This window comes from Rhinopithecus roxellana, chromosome 15 (genome assembly GCF_007565055.1).
Source record: "Rhinopithecus roxellana isolate Shanxi Qingling chromosome 15, ASM756505v1, whole genome shotgun sequence".
NCBI classification, from domain to species: domain Eukaryota; kingdom Metazoa; phylum Chordata; class Mammalia; order Primates; family Cercopithecidae; genus Rhinopithecus; species Rhinopithecus roxellana.
In genome coordinates, this window is record NC_044563.1 from 24,089,491 (window position 1) to 24,095,522 (window position 6,032).

Consider the following 6,032-nt stretch of genomic DNA (forward strand, 5'->3'; position numbering starts at 1 on the left):
TTAGAATCAGAGGATGGCTAGTGTAGCTGGATCAAAGTGAGTGCAGAGAGAAATTCAGAGACATAGGGGTTAGGACATGGAAGACTTTGTAGGACACAGGAGTAACGGATTTTCTTGTAAATGTTATGGGAATCTGCGGAAAGGGATTTATGAAAGGATGGAAACCGATTTGCCTTGCATTTCATTTTTTTGGTTTTGGGGTTTTTTTTTAAAAGAATATTACTATGATCATTATGTGGAGAAGACTATAGAGCAGGGTTCCTCGAGTTAGGCACTACTGACATTTGACCGGGTAAATTTTTGTTGTGTAGGTAGGGTTTACGCATTGTATGGTGTTTAACAGTATCTCTAGCTTCTACTTAATTGACAGTAGTAGCACCCCAGTACATTTGACAACCAAAAAAGTCTACAGATTTGTTAAATGTCCTTGGCAAGTAGAGGGTCACAATCACCCCCGGTTGAGATTGCATTGCTATAGAAATCAAGATGGAAGCAAGAAGATTGATAAAAATGCTATTGCGGTAGTGCCAATACAAGTGTTTGACCTAAGGCAGTAGTAGTGGAAATGATTAAAACTAGTTGAAGTTGATGGATTTGAGATACAGTCTGCAAGTACAGAGGACAAGTCAAGTTGGTATCAAATCTGGAGTATGAGAGAAAGAGGAGAGTTCTGTAGTGGAGCTGGGGATCTCAAAATTGTATTATGCTATAGACCACTTTGTCAGTTTGATGAAGTATATTGATGTTTCTCAGACTATTAGTGAACAAATATAATATATAATATTAAAAATGACATTGATACTTGCTTCAGCAGGACATATACTAAAATTGGAATGATAGAGAGAAGATGAACATAGCCCCTGCACAAGGATAACATGAAAGTTCATGAAGCATTTTATATAAATAGCTTTATTTATTTATTGTTTTGAGATGGAGTCTCACCCTGTCACCCAGGCTGGAGTGCAGTAGTGCCATCTTGGCTCACTGCAAGCTCTGCCTCCTGGGTTCACGCCATTTTCCTGCCTCAGCCTCCTGAGTAGCTGGGACTACAGGTGCCTGCCACCATGCTCGGCTAGTTTTTTGTATTTTTAGTAGAGATGAGGTTTCACCATGTTAGCCAGGATGGTCTCAATCTCCTAACCTCGTGATCTGCCCACCTCAGCCTCTCAAAGTGCTGGGATTACAGGCGTGAGCCATGATGCCCAGCTTATATAAATAGTTTTTAAAATCAAATATACTGAAATAAAGGTATCAAATATTTTAAATGATAAGATATAGCAATAAGTATAATAACTGTAGTCATTTTATTTTTTATTTTTTTTCAGAGTTTATAACAGTTTTATTTATTTTTTTTATTTTTATTTTTTATTATACTTCAAGTTTTAGGGTACATGTGCATAACGTGCAGGTTTGTTACATATGTATATTTGTGCCATGTTGGTGTGCTGCACCCATCAACTCGTCAGCACCCATCAATTCATCATTTATATCATGTATAACTCCCCAATGCAATCCCTCCCCCCTCCCCCCTCCCCATGATAGGCCCCAGTGTGTGATGTTCCCCTTCCTGAGTCCAAGTGATCTCATTGTTCAGTTCCCACCTATGAGTGAGAACATGCGGTGTTTGGTTTTCTCTTCTTGTGACAGTTTGCTAAGAATGATGGTTTCCAGCTGCATCCATGTCCCTACAAAGGATGCAAACTCATCCTTTTTGATGGCTGCATAGTATTCCATGGTGTATATGTGCCACATTTTCTTAATCCAGTCTGTCACAGATGGGCATTTGGGTTGATTCCAAGTCTTTGCTATTGTGAATAGTGCCGCAATAAACATACGTGTGCATGTGTCTTTGTAGTAGAATAATTTGTAATCCTTTGGGTATATACCCAGTAGTGGGATGGCTGGGTCATATGGTACATCTAGTTCTAGATCCTTGAGGAATTGCCATACTGTTTTCCATAATGGTTGAACTAGTTTACAATCCCACCAACAGTGTAAAAGTGTTCCTATTTCTCCACATCCTCTCCAACAACTGTTGTTTCCTGAATTTTTAATGATTGCCATTCTAACTGGTGTGAGATGGTATCTCATTGTGGTTTTGATTTGCATTTCTCTGATGGCCAGTGATGATGAGCATTTTTTCATGTGTCTGTTGGCTGTATGAATGTCTTCTTTTGAGAAATGTCTGTTCATATCCTTTGCCCACTTTTTGATGGGGTTGTTTGTTTTTTTCTTGTATATTTGTTTGAGTTCTTTGTAGATTCTGGATATTAGCCCTTTGTCAGATGAGTAGATTGCAAAAATTTTCTCCCATTCTGTAGGTGGCCTGTTCACTCTGATGGTAGTTTCTTTTGCTGTGCAGAAGCTCTTTAGTTTAATTAGATCCCATTTGTCAATTTTTGCTTTTGCTGCCGTTGCTTTTGGTGTTTTAGACATGAAGTCCTTGCCCATGCCTATGTCCTGAATGGCACTACCTAGATTTTCTTCTAGGGTTTTTATGGTATTAGGTCTAACATTTAAGTCTCTAATCCACCTTGAATTAATCTTCGTATAAGGAGTAAGGAAAGGATCCAGTTTCAGCTTTCTACTTATGGCTAGCCAATTTTCCCAGCACCATTTATTAAATAGGGAATCCTTTCCCCATTTCTTGTTTCTCTCAGGTTTGTCAAAGATCAGATGGCTGTAGATGTGTGGCATTATTTCTGACGACTCTGTTCTGTTCCATTGGTCTATATATCTGTTTTGGTACCAGTACCATGCTGTTTTGGTTACTGTAGCCTTGTAGTATAGTTTGAAGTCAGGTAGCGTGACGCCTCCAGCTTTGTCCTTTTGACTTAGGATTGTGTTGGCAATGCGGGCTCTTTTTTGGTTCCATATGAACTTTAAAGCAGTTTTTTCCAATTCTGTGAAGAAACTCATTGGTAGCTTGATGGGGATGGCATTGAATCTATAAATAACCTTGGGCAGTATGGCCATTTTCACGATATTGATTCTTCCTATCCATGAGCATGGTATGTTCTTCCATTGGTTTGTGTCCTCTTTGATTTCACTGAGCAGTGGTTTGTAGTTCTCCTTGAAGAGGTCCTTTACACCCCTTGTAAGTTGGATTCCTAGGTATTTTATTCTCTTTGAAGCAATTGTGAATGGAAGTTCATTCCTGATTTGGCTCTCTGCTTGTCTGTTACTGGTGTATAAGAATGCTTGTGATTTTTGCACATTAATTTTGTATCCTGAGACTTTGCTGAAGTTGCTTATCAGCTTAAGGAGATTTTGGGCTGAGACAATGGGGTTTTCTAAATATACAATCATGTCATCTGCAAACAGGGACAATTTGACTTCTTCTTTTCCTAACTGAATACCCTTGATTTCTTTCTCTTGCCTGATTGCCCTAGCCAGAACTTCCAACACTATGTTGAATAGGAGTGGTGAGAGAGGGCATCCCTGTCTTGTGCCAGTTTTCAAAGGGAATTTTTCCAGTTTTTGCCCATTCAGTATGATATTAGCTGTGGGTTTGTCATAAATAGTTCTTATTATTTTGAGGTACGTTCCATCAATACCGAATTTATTGAGCGTTTTTAGCATGAAGGGCTGTTGAATTTTGTCAAAAGCCTTTTCTGCATCTATTGAGATAATCATGTGGTTCTTGACTTTGGTTCTGTTTATATGCTGGATTATGTTTATTGATTTGCGAATGTTGAACCAGCCTTGCATCCCAGGGATGAAGCCCACTTGATCATGGTGGATAAGCTTTTTGATGTGCTGCTGAATCCGGTTTGCCAGTATTTTATTGAGGATTTTTGCATCGATGTTCATCAGGGATATTGTTCTAAAATTCTCTTTTTTTGTTGTGTCTCTGCCAGGCTTTGGTATCAGGATGATGTTGGCCTCATAAAATGAGTTAGGGAGGATTCCCTCTTTTTCTATTGATTGGAATCCTTTCAGAAGTAATGGTACCAGCTCCTCCTTGTACCTCTGGTAGCATTCAGCTGTGAATCCATCTGCTCCTGGACTTTTTTTGGTGGGTAGGCTATTAATTGTTGCCTCAATTTCAGAGCCTGTTATTGGTCTATTCAGGGATTCAACTTCCTCCTCGTTTAGTCTTGGGAGAGTGTAAGTGTCCAGGAAATTATCCATTTCTTCTAGATTTTCTAGTTGATTTGCGTAGAGGTGTTTATAGTATTCTGTGATTGTAGTTTGTATTTCTGTGGGGTCGGTGGTGATATCCCCTTTATCATTTTTTATTGCGTCTATTTGATTCCTCTCTCTTTTCTTCTTTATTAGTCTTGCTAGCGGTCTGTCAATTTTGTTGATCTTTTCAAAAAACCAACTCCTGGATTCATTGATTTTTTGGAGGGTTTCTTGTGTCTCTATCTCCTTCAGTTCTGCTCTGATCTTAGTTATTTCTTGCCTTCTGCTAGCTTTTGAATGTGTTTGCTCTTGCCTCTCTAGTTCTTTTAATTGTGATGTTAGAGTGTCAATTTTAGAACTTTCCTGCTTTCTCTTGTGGGCATTTAGTGCTATAAATTTCCCTCTACACACTGCTTTAAATGTGTCCCAGAGGTTCTGGTATGTTGTATCTTTGTTCTCATTGGTTTCAAAGAACATCTTTATTTCTGCCTTCATTTCGTTATGTACCCAGTATTCATTCAGGAGCAGGTTGTTCAGTTTCCATGTAGTTGAACGGTTTTGATTGTGTTTCTTAGTCCTGAGTTCTAGTTTGATTGCACTGTGCTCTGAGAGACAGTTTGTTATCATTTCTGTTCCTTTACATTTGCTGAGGAGTGCTTTACTTCCAATTATGTGGTCAATTTTGGAATAAGTGCAATGCGGTGCTGAGAAGAATGTATATTCTGTTGATTTGGGGTGGAGAGTTCTATAGATGTCTATTAGGTCCGCTTGGTGCAGAGATGAGTTCAATTCCTGGATATCCTTGTTAACTTTCTGTCTCGTTGATCTGTCTAATGTTGACAGTGGAGTTTTGAATTCTCCCATTATTATTGTATGGGAGTCTAAGTCTCTTTGTATGTCTCTAAGGACTTGCTTTATGAATCTGGGTGCTCCTGTATTGGGTGCATATATATTTAGGAGAGTTAGCTCTTCCTGTTGAATTGATCCCTTTACCATTATGTAATGGCCTTCTTTGTCTCTTTTGATCTTTGATGGTTTAAAGTCTGTTTTATCAGAGATTAGGATTGCAACCCCTGCTTTTTTTTTGTTCTCCATTTGCTTGGTAGATCTTCCTCCATCCCTTTATTTTGAGCCTATGTATGTCTCTGCATGTGAGATGGGTCTCCTGAATACAGCAGACTGATGGGTCTTGACTCTTTATCCAGTTTGCCAGTCTGTGTCTTTTAATTGGAGCATTTAGTCCATTTACATTTAAGGTTAATATTGTTATGTGTGAACTTGATCCTGCCATTGTGATATTAACTGGTTATTTTGCTTGTTAGTTGATGCAGTTTCTTCCTAGCCTCGATGGTCTTTACATTTTGGCATGTTTTTGCAATGGCTGGTACCGGTTGTTCCTTTCCTTGTTTAGGGCTTCCTTCAGGGTCTCTTGTAAGGCAGGCCTGGTGGTGACAAAATCTCTAAGCATTTGCTTGTCTGTAAAGGATTTTATTTCTCCTTCACTGAGGAAACTTAGTTTGGCTGGATATGAAATTCTGGGTTTAAAATTCTTTTCTTTAAGAACGTTGAATATTGGCCCCCACTCTCTTCTGGCTTACAGAGTTTCCGCCGAGAGATCTGCTGTTAGTCTGATGGGCTTCCCTTTGTGGGTAACCCGACCTTTCTCTCTGGCTGCCCTTAAGATTTTTTCCTTCATTTCAACTTTGGTGAATCTGGCAATCATGTGTCTTGGAGTTGCTCTTCTGGAGGAGTATCTTTGTGGCGTTCTCTGTATTTCCTGAATTTGAATGTTGGCCTGCCCTACTAGGTTGGGGAAGTTCTCCTGGATGATATCCTGAAGAGTGTTTTCCAACTTGGTTCCATTTTCCCCCTCACTTTCAGGCACCCCAATCAGATGTAGATTT

General features: G+C 39.2%; 1 non-coding gene across 1 annotated transcript; it reads left to right on the forward strand.

The window, feature by feature from the left end:
- The first annotated feature begins 800 nt into the window (after positions 1-800).
- LOC115893714 lies at positions 801-905 on the forward strand. Its single transcript, XR_004053775.1, has one exon. It is a non-coding gene; the product is annotated as a U6 spliceosomal RNA (small nuclear RNA).
- The last annotated feature ends 5,127 nt before the right edge of the window (positions 906-6,032 follow it).